Source organism: Schistocerca nitens, chromosome 1 (genome assembly GCF_023898315.1).
Source record: "Schistocerca nitens isolate TAMUIC-IGC-003100 chromosome 1, iqSchNite1.1, whole genome shotgun sequence".
In the NCBI taxonomy this organism is placed as follows: domain Eukaryota; kingdom Metazoa; phylum Arthropoda; class Insecta; order Orthoptera; family Acrididae; genus Schistocerca; species Schistocerca nitens.
Window position 1 is genome coordinate 885,846,589 of NC_064614.1, and position 15,026 is coordinate 885,861,614.

Consider the following 15,026-nt stretch of genomic DNA (forward strand, 5'->3'; position numbering starts at 1 on the left):
AATCAGGACGCTGGAGGACCGGTGTATTGAATATAAGCGTTACGCACGCTTACAACAGCCGAGCAAATCCGCTATTGCAGAACATTGCCTTGACACCGGTCATCCTATTGAATACAACAACACGCAGATTCTGGCTTGCACGTCCACCTATTGGGATAGTGTTATTAAGGAAGCTGTTGAAATGAAACTATCAAGCAACCTTATAAACAGAGAGAGTGGATTTTGTTTAAATGCTGCTTGGAAACCGGCTCTGCCTCTCATAAAAAAAAAACAGAGGGGCAGAATTAGTGCTACCTCATCTGCTTATTAATAGTCACTACCGATATTTCTGATGTTGGTTACCTTTGGTTATATGTTGACTGCGGTTACTTATTCTGTGTTTCCTATCTTTGTTGTTTCTCCTCTGTGAAACGAGGTATTCAATTCCCTTGCACACTGCTTTCTCCTTGCAGTTGTGCCTTGAGAATGGCGGGGTGTGCTGTCGAAATATCGGCGACGTCACCCGGCAGCAAACCCGTAAGTTATTCGAAAATTCGTCTTGTAATTAACTGGAATTGTGGTTGCCGAAGGCCTACCTGTTTCAAGGTATTTATGCCAATAATGTAGTAACAGGAAATGACACATGTTGGTACATGGAACCTAACCTTTCGTCTTACAACTCTTTATCCATAATTGTAGCTTTCAACTAGCTCTCGTTTAAAATGGCGCGCGGTGAAAATTCAACATCAGGCATGACGTTTTAATTTATTACTTCTTTACTACTAACTGTGTTCGCAAAACACTTTTCATACAGCATTTTCATATATCACTGACTGTACCTGCAAAGTTATAGCACTGATATCACCTTAGAACACATAATTTAGGAAATATGACAACATAAACTTTGAGATGCGTGACAAACTAGCTTTTGATTTAAGTGTGGGGCAAATTATCCAGTTTATATTCACCCACTGTTACTTAATAAGAGCACCTAGCGGCTTCTAATAAGTTTTAATCCTAATTTCAAACCTTTCGCAGCCTTTTTTTCCGTTATGAGCTTGAAGCAAATATTTAATACATTAACTCACTTGTAATCAGACATTTGAAGCTGTTTTATAGATGAGAGTTCAGATCTTTAAGGAACTGGTGTTTAATGGTGTCAGACTAGGTACGCAATAATTATACAACATAAAGTGAAACATCCTCATATTATTCAAGGACACCCTGGCGCGTACCGAAATTGTGTTGTTGTAATGCCAGAAAGTCAGAAAATATTGAACCATGCGTATGAAACACGTCCAAATACACATAAAATGCTAACGGTCCTATGTGTTTATCCTACTTCCTACACAGAAGCTTTTTGTGACTACGCAAGCAGTGGTAGAGAACCTTCTGCTGGAGAATTACAGCTCACAGTGTATCAGCTATTAACAGATGTTTGTTGTAAACATCTCCGACAGTAACTTCATCCAGTATTCTTATTATAGTCCGTTCCCCCTGATTTTCTCAACAGTCATTTTATGTAATTCACCTGCTTTCGGAGCTGTTCCAACAAAATTCGATCGTTTTTCAATGAAATTAGTAATGATGGAAGTTTATGATCAATTTGGGCACTAGGCGATAATGTGAACTCTACTCCACTGGTTAGACAGAAGTTGAAATGAGTGCTGAGTCGTTACGCTAATACCGAAGAAAATAGTAGTATCACTAAGTTCTCATTTATGTTTTTCCTCTTCTTCTTATTCTTGCACTTATCTACTCTTTTCCCCTCAGTAATTCATTCAAAATATCTTATAAGTAGTAAGTGGCACTCTTATTTTTCAAATTCTCTTTTAGGCAATAAAGTGTTCTCCTCAGAGAAAATTGTTTCTACAGCTGCTGTAGCACTATGTAATGCTATCTGGGTCTCTTTAGTCAAATTCTCTATAAGCATACGAGTTTTACGATGTCCTTCAAACATTTAGTAACGTGATCAGCATTACCATAACCTTAAAGCAAAAGAAAATCTCGCCTCAATCAACAGCTGCGTCTTGGGAATATGTTGAATGGAAGTTATCAGTCCCAAGAGGAAGCACTGTCATCATAACTGTGTGTAGCACAGCAGCCAAATACGCCTTCTACTTTGCTAAGCTGAATTTGGACACATTGCACAATTTATGTTACAGTGTGGCACGCCATCTCTCTCTCTCTCTCTCTCTCTTTCTTCCTCCTTCTCTTTTTGCTGACAGTCCTCTTCCCCTAGTTTCCACGGTATCCCACCACCTATCCCTACCACCCGCCTCACGGAGCGAGTAAAGTGCCCATAAACCTACAGCCATGATCGTTTTCACGAGCTCGTTTCGGGTTTGGTGTTGGAAAAGAGCGCGTTCGTAAAATGGTTAGGGGACAACAACGGCTTATTAGATGACTAGCTATTCTTGCAGACTACCGATAAAAGGGATCGTGTGTCACTGGAGGTAGAACCGCCGAGATGTGCTGGACGCAAGTTCACTTAGGGTTTAAGAAATTGTATCAAATTACGAAAAATTCAACCAAAAAGTACTGAACACCTTTTACTGTGCCTAACGAATGGCTTTCATAAACTTATCAGTGCCGCAACAAAACGAAAGGGAAATTGAAAGCATGTTTTTCATTTTTGTTATTATATAAATTACAAACAGAGGTAAGTAAGACAAAAAGAGAGCCAAACCAGTCATTGTACATCACAGTTTTATTATGAAGAGCTGATTGCACGAGTTATCCATTTAGTTTGCTCGATCTACCAAGACTGAGCGTCGAATTACACATTTCCTTTTCCTAGGCTCGTCAAACCTTCTGACGAATGGCGCAGTTAGAAACACAGAGATTAATGAAGGATCAGTGAAATGGCATTGCCGTTATAATAACCACTTTTTCATTCTTGAATTCAATAAAATGTTAGCTACCGTATTACAGCACACAGTAAATCACATAATTGTTCGATAGTTCTTCATTGTTAACAATCTTAAGCATTAACTTCATACTGTAATTGTACAGCCGTCATTCTACCTCTTATTCGAGTTTATCTCTTATAATGACTCAAGATTCATTTCGTCACTGCTTTAACGAGCACAGAAGCTTATCATTCGAAACTAATCCTTGTACTTTGCTAATGTATCCAAACACATCATTTTGAAGACAAGCAAATTAGTACGGATGACACAGTGAAGTTAATAGAAACTAATCCTTGTACTTAGCTAATGTATCCAAACGCATTATTTTGAAGACAAGCAAATTAGTACGGATTACACAGTGAAGTTAATAGAAACTAATCCTTGTACTTAGCTAATGTATCCAAATACATCATTTTGAAAACAATCAAATTAGTGCGGATGACACAGTGAAGTTAATAGAAACTAATCCTTGTACTTAGCTAATGTATCCAAACACATCATTTTGAAGACAAGCAAATTAGTACGAATGACACAGTGAAGTTAATAGAAACTAATCCTTGTACTTAGCTAATGTATCCAAACACATCATTTTGAAAACAAGCAAATTAGTACGGATGACACAGTGAAGTTAATAGAAACTAATCCTTGTACTTAGCTAATGTATCCAAACACATCATTTTGAAGACAAGCAAATTAGTACGGATGACACAATGAAGTTAATAGCAACTGGAGTTCACAGTTCATTAGGCAGTAATGCATCGTGCTTCTTGAGTTCTTAACAACACAGGCACTGCGATATCGTATTTATCCGCCAATACCGGGCAGCGACTTCCAAATAAAATGTCCTCCCTTATATGGGAATCACATAATGTGCGCATGAGTACACGTTGTGGCCCAGGAATGACGTCACATGGAAGTCTGGATGTGACCCTGAGTCATGCATGCATAGCATATCGGCTAAGGTGATCGCGCGCTAAAGCAGGAAATGCAGGTTCGAACTCCGGTCCGGCACAAATTTTCACTGTCATCATTCCCTTATACAGCTGATTGCTGTTCGTATTCGCATTTGCGAGTATGTGTCATGTAAATATTCTTCTTGTTTACTCAAAAACAGAATATGCATTGATTTATAATACTGCTGTAGAAGAAAGAAATTATATCACATATCACAAAGTATTTATTGTTGTTTAAACTTTGTTAGCAAGACATACTGTGTGTTCTTAAATTCTGCAAATATGGTCGATCATGTGATCTACACTGGTCCTTTCAAAGAGTCCTCCAATTGACGAAATTGTTATATGATAACGTACTTATCAGTACGGTTCTAACAACAGAGTTTGTTTTACACGGAACTGAATCCACGCAAGCCACAGAGCGTAATATTAATCGTATTTATATTTTTAGGTTGGTATCTTCTTCTGTTTTCAGTCTTCTGTCTGGTTTAAAGCGAACTGTCAAGATTTCTTCTCCTGCACTAACCTGTTCCTCTGAGAGGTGGTAAACAATGCTAAATCTTCAGTTATTAATTCTATAAATCCCAAAGACAATATTGACAGGAATACACGCTTTGCAATTATGAAGGTACAAGGGATAAAATACAGAGAGAGAAAGGTACAACTTGTGCAGAAGCCAGACTGGAGTTACAATAAAAGAAGAACGGGAATGAGAAGCAAAGTGTGTTAGCAGAAGAGAAATCAAAAGAGAAATTTCTGAAGTGAATTAAAGTGAAGGGGCAGGAAATAAAAAAAAGGGACAGGAAATTAAAACTTTCAGGTTTGCTGGAGTAAGTATGTCATGGACGGCAAAGTGCGTTGAAGAGTAGTTCAGATGAATGAATAGAGATGTAAAATGAAGAAAAGTAGAACAAGAGTAATCGAATGTATTGTATTTAAATCAGGTAGTGGTAAAGGAATTTCGAGGGCTGTATGGAAAGTGAGGTCCGACTGGTTGCAATATGGGAACTACAGCGAAAATCAAAAAATTTTTGTTTGCAACAGTTAGCTACATCTTCCAGCTACTTCTCTACACAGTCGCCGCTCCGACTGAGACATTTGTCGTAGCATTGTCCCAGCTTTGCAATACTCTCGTCATAGAAGGCAGCTGCCCATGCTTCCTGACAATTCTCTAAAATGGTCTGGAGCTTGTTGTCTGTGGTAAAATGTTATATTCACAGTTGTCTTCGTTGCCACTGGTTCAAATGAGCACAGTTGAAAATCATATAGAGCATATTGTGGGCTGTATGGTGGGTGATCAAAAACTTCCCATCGAAAACGCTGCAGGAGCGTTTTCATTGCCCCTCCAGTGTGTGGCCGAGAACTGTCAAGGAGAAGGAAGTGCATGACAGTGACGCGGTGTGGGCTGCGAAATCTCTCACAGGCACTCCCTACTTGGCGGGAGTCACTATTTTCTGGGCATCTTAACGCGATCGATGTGCTCTCAGAACTGAAAAGAGTGACGTGACGCATCGAACTTTCACTGTGGTTTCCATTTCGCGGTCATCGGACCTTACTTTCGGAATATCCCTCGTAGATTAAGAAATGAGACCGAAAAGTAGCGGAGGAGGTCTGACATTTGGGTAATGAAATAACTGACGATGGCTGAAGCAGAAATAATATAAAATGCAAACCAGCAATAGAAAGGACAGTTCATAAAAAGAAAATAATTGTTATCATGGAACATAAATTTATCAGGATGTTTTCTTCATAGGTCTGCCTTGAACGGACGTAAAACGTGGATGATGAACAGTTCAGAAAAAAGGGATACAAGTTTTTCAAATTTTGAGGCGGTCAGAAGAAAGCTGAAGAATACATCTACATCTACATCTACATTCATACTCCGCAAGCCACCCAACGGTGTGTGGCGGAGGGCACTTTACGTGCCACTGTCATTACCTCCCTTTCCTGTTCCAGTCGCGTATGGTTCGCGGGAAGAACGACTGCCGGAAAGCCTCCGTGCGCGCTCTAATCTCTCTAATTTTACATTCGTGATCTCCTCGGGAGGTATAAGTAGGGGGAAGCAATATACTCGATACCTCATCCAGAAACGCACCCTCTCGAAACCTGGCGAGCAAGCTACACCGCGATGCAGAGCGCCTCTCTTCCAGAGTCTGCCACTTGAGTTTGCTAAACATCTCCGTAACGCTATCACGGTTACCAAATAACCCTGTGACGAAACGCGCCGCTCTTCTTTGGATCTTCTCTATCTCCTCCGTCAACCCGATCTGGTACGGATCCCACACTGATGAGCAATACTCAAGTATAGGTCGAACGAGTGTTTTGTAAGCCACCTCCTTTGTTGATGGACTACATTTTCTAAGCACTCTCCCAATGAATCTCAACCTGGCACCCGCCTTACCAACAATTAATTTTATATGATCATTCCACTTCAAATCGTTCCGCACGCATACTCCCAGATATTTTACAGAAGTAACTGCTACCAGTGTTTGTTCCGCTATCATATAATCATACAATAAAGGATCTTTCTTTCTATGTATTCGCAATACATTACATTTGTCTATGTTAAGGGACAGTTGCCACTCCCTGCACCAAGTGCCTATCCGCTGCAGATCTTCCTGCATTTCGCTACAATTTTCTAATACTGCAACTTCTCTGTATACCACAGCATCATCCGCGAAAAGCTTCCGACACTATCTACTAGGTCATTTATATATATTGTGAAAAGCAATGGTCCCATAACACTCCCCTGTGGCACGCCAGAGGTTATTTTAACGTCTGTAGATGTCTCTCCATTGATAACAACATGCTGTGTTCTGTTTGCTAAAAACTCTTCAATCCAGCCACACAGCTGGTCTGATATTCCATAGGCTCTTACATTGTTTATCAGGCGACAGTGCGGAACTGTATCGAACGCCTTCCGGAAGTCAAGAAAAATAGCATCTACCTGGGAGCCTGTATCTAATATTTTCTGGGTCTCATGAACAAATAACGCGAGTTGGGTCTCACACGATCGCTGTTTCCGGAATCCATGTTGATTCCTACATAGTAGATTCTGGGTTTCCAAAAACGACATGATACTCGAGCAAAAAACATGTTCTAAAATTCTACAACAGATCGACGTCAGAGATATAGGTCTATAGTTTTGCGCATCTGCTCGACGACCCTTCTTGAAGACTGGGACTACCTGTGCTCTTTTCCAATCATTTGGAACCCTCCGTTCCTCTAGAGACTTGCGGTACACGGCTGTTAGAAGGGGGGCAAGTTCTTTCGCGTACTCTGTGTAGAATCGAATTGGTATCCCGTCAGGTCCAGTGGACTTTCCTCTGTTGAGTGATTTCAGTTGCTTTTCTATTCCTTGGACACTTATTTCGATGTCAGCCATTTTTTCGTTTGTGCGAGGATTTAGAGAAGGAACTGCAGTGCGGTCTTCCTCTGTGAAACAGCTTTGGAAAAAGGTGTTTAGTATTTCAGCTTTACGCGTGTCGTCCTCTGTTTCAATGCCATCATCATCCCGGAGTGTCTGGATATGCTGTTTCGAGCCACTTACTGATTTAACGTAAGACCAGAACTTCCTAGGATTTTCTGTCAAGTCTGTACATAGAATTTTACTTTAGAATTCACTGAACGCTTCTCGCATAGCCCTCCTTACGCTAACTTTGACTTCGCTTAGCTTCTGTTTGTCTGAGAGGTTTTGGCTGCGTTTAAACTTGCAGTGAAGCTCTCTTTGCTTTCGCAGTAGTTTCCTAACTTTGTAGTTGTACCACGGTGGGTTTTTCCCGTCCCTCACAGTTTTACTCGGCACGTACCTGTCTAAAACGCATTTTACGATTGCCTTGAACTTTTTCCATAAACACTCAACATTGTCAGTGTCGGAACAGAAATTTTCGTTTTGATCTGTTAGGTAGTCTGAAATCTGCCTTCTATTACTCTTGCTAAACAGGTAAACCTTCCTTCCTTTTTTTATATTCCTATTAACTTCCATATTCAGGGATGCTACAACGGCCTTATGATCACTGATTCCCTGTTCTGCACTTACGGAGTCGAAAAGTTCGGGTCTATTTGTTATCAGTAGGTCCAAGATGTTATCTCCTCGAGTCGGTTCTCTGTTTAATTGCTCGAGGTAATTTTCGGATAGTGCACTCAGTATAATGTCACTCGATGCTCTGTCCCTACCACCTGTCCTAAACATCTGAGTGTCCCAGTCTATATCTGGTAAATTGAAATTTCCACCGAAGACTATAACATGCTGAGGAAATTTATGTGAAATGTATTCCAAGTTTTCTCTCAGTTGTTCTGCCACTAACGCTGCTGAGTCGGGAGGTCGGTAAAAGGAGCCAATTATTAACCCAGCTCGGTTGTTGAGTGTAACCTCCACCCATAATAATTCACAGGAACTATCCACTTCTACTTCACTACAGGATAAACTACTACTAACAGCGACGAACACTCCTAAACACCGTCTGTACCTTTGTAAAAATTTCGGCAGAATTTATCTCTGGCTTAAGCCAGCTCTCTGTACCTATAACGATTTCAGCTTCGGTGCTTTCTATCAGCGCTTGAAGTTCCGGTACTTTACCAACGCAGCTTCGACAGTTTACAATTACAATACCGATTGCTGCTTGGTCCCCGCACCCTTTGAGGCTGTTGCCCTTTCTGTACTTGCCCGAGGCCATCTAACCTAAAAAACCGCCCAGTCCACGCCACACAACCCCTGCTACCCGTGTAGCCGCTTGCTGCGTGTAGTGGACTCCTGACCTATCCAGCGGAACCCGAAACCCCACCACCCTATGGCGCAAGTCGAGGAATCTGCAGCCCACATGGTCGCAGAACCGTCTCAGCCTCTGATTCAGACCCTCCACTCGGCTCTGTACCAAAGGTCCGCAGTCAGTCCTGTCGACGATGCTGCAGATGGTGAGCTCTGCTTTCATCCCGCTAGCGAGACTGGCAGTCTTCACCAAATCAGATAGCCGCCGGAAGCCAGAGAGGATTTCCTCCGATCCATAGCGACACACATCATTGGTGCCGACATGAGCGACCACCTGCAGATGGGTGCACCCTGTACCCTTCATGGCATCCGGAAGGACCCTTTCCACATCTGGAATGACTCCCCCCGGTATGCACACGGAGTGCACATTGGTTTTCTTCCCCTCTCTTGCTGCCATTTCCCTAAGGGGCCCCATTACGCGCCTGACGTTGGAGCTCCCAACTACCAGTAAGCCCACCCTCTGCGACCGCCCGGATCTTGCAGACTGAGGGGCAACCTCTGGAACAGGACAAGCAGCCATGTCAGGCCGAAGATCAGTATCAGCCTGAGACAGAGCCTGAAACCGGTTCGTCAGACAAACTGGAGAGGCCTTCCGTTCAGCCCTCCGGAATGTCTTTCGCCCCCTGCCACACCTTGAGACGACCTCCCACTCTACCACAGGTGAGGGATCAGCCTCAATGCGGGCAGTATCCCGGGCAACCACAGTCTTAGTCCGATCGGGGGATGCGAGGGACGAGCTGGCCGTCCCCGACAAACCCCCATCCGGACCCCCACAGTGATGCCCATTGGCAACAGCCTCAAGCTGTGTGACCGAAGCCAACACTGCCTGAAGCTGGGAGCGAAGGGATGCCAACTCAGCCCGCATCCGAACACAGCAGTTGCAGTCCCTATCCATGCTAAAAACTGTTTTGCAAAGAACGTCTGAACTAATCTACAGAGAGCGCAAACAAATCGACAAAATTTAAACGGTTATTAAAATACAAGATTGCCTAGTAAATGCAGTAATGCTGCTACTTGCGCACTGCTGACACACTGCTCGGCAGCGGAAGGAGACTACGCGATTTTACACTATTCAGGTACTAAAACGCGATGCTACAACTCTCAAATACTATAATACGCCCGAAATTTATGTATCAAACAATGCAAGTACCAAAAACACGCAAAGAAATTAAGAATTAAACTATGTAAGAAATGAGTGAGCTAGGAGTATACGACTTGCTGCTGCAGCTGCTTATCCAACGGCGGCAGGTAGATGGGATAAATAATGAGGAGGCAATGAATCAAATTAGGGAAAATAAATTTGCAGCGCAACTAACCTAAAATTGGGAATCGGCTGATAGGACACATCCTCAGGCGTCTAGGAATCCTCACTTTGGCAGTGGAGGGAAGTGTGTGTGGGGTCAGATTAGCCGAGGGAGACAAAGGCTTGACTACCGTAAGCATGGTCAAATGTAGGTTGCAGTAATTATGCAGAGATAAAGGCGTTTGCACATCATAAACTAGTGTGGAGAGCTGCATTAAACTACTCGGCGGACCGTAACACATACTCTAATGAATACAACAGACAAACATACAAAGTTGCAGATTCTACTTTTATGAGTCGGGACGCATTTTTAAATCATCCTGCAGGACAGCAAACGAATATTACAATCTTCTACAATACAGCTTTGCCAAATTATCAAGTGCACGTCAGAAATGCAGAACCTGTCGTTTCAAGATACACATACCACGTAAAGAAAACAGTATTTCCAAAAATATAAGAACCATATCAAGAAAAGAAATGTGTGTATAACAAAGTGCAAATGAACAGTTACGGAGCGTGCAGTTACCTAGCAGACTACTCTTCATGCTGCCGTAAGGAAACTCTGGAAGAGGGCACCCTATCAGGATATAGAAAATATCTTTTTTATTAAAAATTTCTCCAGTCATCAAAAATAAAACAAGTAGCACAAATGTTAATTTTATTGTTGACCTGTACTGTTATAGTATGTCTGTTGTCTTGACATGGTTCTTATACTTTGGAAAATACCGTTTTCGCTATCAAGTACGTATATCTTGAAACGATAATTTGGTATCAGCTGAGTTGTACACGATTATAATTTTTGTTTCCTGTCCTGTAGGATGATTTGTAAATCGGTCCTGACCCGAAACCAGTCACCAAATAACTAAAAGTAAAATTTGCAACTTGGTCTGTTTTTCTAGAAATTATTAACACAAGTTGTTGGCCTGCAAATTACTCCATCATGCTGGAAGTTCGTATACACTGCAGTCTCTGTCTTCCACTATTATCCTGCTTTCTAGTTCCACCGATGTTAGTGTCCGATGTTTCTGACGCTTGTATTACCACCCTGCTCTTATTCTACTACGCATTTTCCACTTATTCTTTTCTTTGCCGGTTCTGTGGAAGAACATCATATTTATGATCTACATTAACATTCAGTAGTTTTCCTTAACAACACATCACAAACGCTTCGATTCTTTTTTTTTTTTCAAAGAATTACTATTCTACATTCCGGCGCACGTTCAGTATTATCTTCTGAAACTACGACCTGTGTTTGATACCAACAGGATTCTTCTGGCGAGCAATCTTCTTTTTACGTGATGTAATCTGCGTCTTATGCCAAACCCTGATTCATACATTATTTGTGGGTTTGGTTTCAGGGTTGGTTTCTCCTCCTCCTTTGCTACGTATTACCCAAATTTCATCTCAAGTTTGTCGGTACTCTCATTTTTATTCGATTCTGTCATTATTCCACCCTTTCACAGAGGAAATGATTGTCCTGATCGATATCATATATGTCATTTCTCAAATCAAACATTCCTTTTTCTCAAGACACGTTAATCTCACGGGAGTGAATGAGTATTATTAGAAATGTTTTTAACCGGCTTCTGACAATGCACACCTATTTTGCGCTAAAAGGTGCTGTTTGTGGAAAATTTTAATCTAAAAGGGACTTTTAACTACCCTACGCAAGAGCGCATCATAGATGCCCAGCTTCATACCTATATTCATGAAGTTAACTTATTAATCACGAATAAAAGACTCCCTTTTTATATTATTTTACTAGAGATACCAATTTACTTGTTCTAAAGTACTTATTAACTAGATTAATTGTACAGCATTGTCAGAGATAATGACCGTGGCTAGTGTCGTATTACATTACATCTGGGTACTCCATTACGTCTGCCCTTAGTAGAAGTTGATTTTTCTAAATGAATATACTTCCCGAAACGGAAGCATATTTGTCATTGTCACCGAATACCTAATCCCAACGACTACAATTATTTCTAATACTGTCATTATTTGCAACTATCAAAGTGCGAAAACTCTGCACGGATCACCTGTTTATAATTAATGCTCAGCTGATTAACACCTAAAAACCTGTTGTAATAACACGAATAAACTTAGCGCCATCAGATGCAGGCATGCTTTCGCCTGAGAAGCAGACAGTTGCCTATTAAGATTGCATTTGCGATCACCATATACCAGTCGCAGGGACATCGCTTCAAGGAGCAGGATTGTATTTACTAAATCCGGTCTTTACCCCTGGGAAATTGCTTGTACGTAATTGAACTAACATGTTTGTATTCCTGAACGAAAGTGAAAAACGAAAAGTACATCAAGATTACATTCTTACGCCAAATATCGTTTATACCGCGGCATTGTAATGCTCTGTAAAGAATTTTGTTGAAAATTGTGTGCATAGAAATGCAGATACAAGGATGTATTATATATTCATGATTATTATTTCACGTCGTTCGGTTCATTTCCAATGATGATTTCTCTTCGTTTGCCTAACCAGACCTATCCCAACGACTACACTTATTCGATATACTTTCATTATTTAAAACAGAAAAGAAACTAAAATTTTGCACTGGTCCCCTAGTTTACTATAAATTTGAGTCACTATTCTGCACAAATAGTAAATGATAGTATAGTATGCGGTAGTGGGCGTTTGCATCAAGATTTTTTAAAAAAAAATATTTTCTTTCATTCGTGGAAGGAACATAGAACTATTGTTTGGATTCGGCTATTACTTCAATTTCACCTTCATTTTAATGGAAAAAGCTGTACGTGGCTGCAGGGCGCTAGAAACTTACATCAGCCTTTCACAGCGGATTATACGAATTCCATTCCTGTGACGTATTAGCAAATTTCAGCCCCTGCCCGTCGGTTCAGTTTTCACAAGTTTCGTTTATACCTGTTGCTAAACAACACCGCGGAGATTCTTGTTTTTTCTCTGCGTATGCGATAGATGTACTATGCGAGGACGCATTGCGCTTATTTTACGAGTCAAAATTAAATAGTTTCGTTCAAAATATTTTTCTTCGCAACTTCAATATTGCGGGACAGTTTGTTTCTCCTCGAAGTCGAGGATTCCTCTCTTATCGCTAAATACACAAAGAAAAGAGAAATAAATGCATGTGCGACAGAACCATTGCAGCTGAAAATACAAGAGCTTTGCAAAGCAGTGACTGTAGCATATATGTAATAATTTACTGGAAACAGACATTCTGTTACTTTCACTTGCCAAAATTCCAACGCCTTAGGTAATTTAATTGTTGATTATGGCTTAAACACGAGAATTACACTTGCATGTGTTCTAGTATCATTAGTTTCATGTTGCTTAAATCCGCTTCGCCAACAAAATAACAGTGGTTCCAGTTTAATTGTAATTATTCTTATGAACCCAATAGCGATTCAGACTGTAAGGTCGCTGTGACTTATATTGTACTCCTTATTTACCACTGGCATCTGGAATTTTCAAAGCTAAGCAAAACTTTCCTCTGTGCGGCACTGTCTTGCTGTATTACGTCAACAGTGCCACGCACCATCGGTCACGCGCCGAGCTAGTGTGTGCGGAGAGTCGTTGTTGAGCCGAAGTAGGCTGCAGCCGTACGCAGATAAATAGTACAAAGACTTTACTAGAACGTGTAACTAACGCCTAAGTAGTCGTGCCTCTTTTGTTCCCTTATTGATCGCGTGGTCTATTGTGTTCACCATCCTCCTGATTCGTACTTTAGGGCCCAAAATTATGTAACTGCGGCTATTTATTGTTATTGTAGACACACGTTGAGATTAGTTTATAAAAAAAGGTTCAGCAAAGAAATATTAACAAGCAGCTATGCAAGTTTACAGACTTCAGTGATATGGCAGGGGTACGGCCAAGGTCGAGGAGCACAGTTAATTCACACAACAAGCAAAAATGGAGAAGTGAAGTATGCAGTACACCGGCGCGAGTGTTTAAGAGTTAAGAGAGTCAAGATTTTAAACATGGGTGAAACAGCAAGTGTTGAAATTCTTAACGGTAAATGATGACAGCCAAAACAGTTGCGGATAAAGATTTATTAAAAAACTTGACCAAGGTTTCAGTATATATAAACATACCTTCATCAGGAGTAAAATATCTAAAATTACATACTTCTGATGAAGGCATATTTATATATACCGAAACCTTGGTCAAGAATTTTAATAAATCTTTATCCGCAACTGTTTTCGTTGTCATCATTTACCGTGAAGGTTAGGAGAGTATTTAAGGGTTAAGAGTTGAAAGTGTTTCGCCGGCTCGTAGGAGAAAAGTGTTTGAGTAATTCAGTTATTTCCTCATCAGATTTATGACTGAAACAGAATGAATGTGTTGGTGGGCAACCTTCGTGGCGGAAATGAAAATGCTTCTTCTACTTCTTGATCCCCAATTCTGCTGTTAAATTGCTCGCCATTCTTATTTCTGCTACTTATTTTCAATCCATGTTCAGTACTCGTTCGAAGGTTTATTCCATTCAACAGATCATGAAATTCTTCACTTTCACTGAAGATAGCAATGCCATCAGCGAATCTTATCATCGATATCCTTCCAACTAGAATGTTAATGCCACTCTTGAACCTTTCTTTTATTTCCGTTATTGTTTCTTCATTGGGTAGAAGAGTTGGAGGAGCGGAAGGTTACATCCCTGCCTTACGCCATTTGTAACACGAATACATTATACTTGGTCTTCCAGTCTTCACTCGTGATTCTTGTACATAAGTGCATTAACCGTCTTTTCCTGTAGCTTAATTTTTTTCAGAAATTAGAACATATTGCACCAGTTTACATTGTCGAACGCTTCTCAAAGGTCGAAAAATCATATAAACGTGCCTTGATTTGTCCTAAGTCTTGCTTCCATTATCAATCGCAATGTCAGAATCGGCTGTCTGGTGTCTTTACCTTTCCTAAAGGCAAACTAGCTAATTTTCAATTTTCTTTTCCATTCACCTATATATTATTCTTCTCAGCAATTTCGATGTATGGGCTGTTAAGCTGACCGTGCGATAATTATTGCTCTTTTCGTCTCTTGCTATCTTCCGAATTGTGTGGATGCTGTTTCTCCGAAAGTCTGATGGTATATCGCGTCTCATACATTCTACTCATCAAA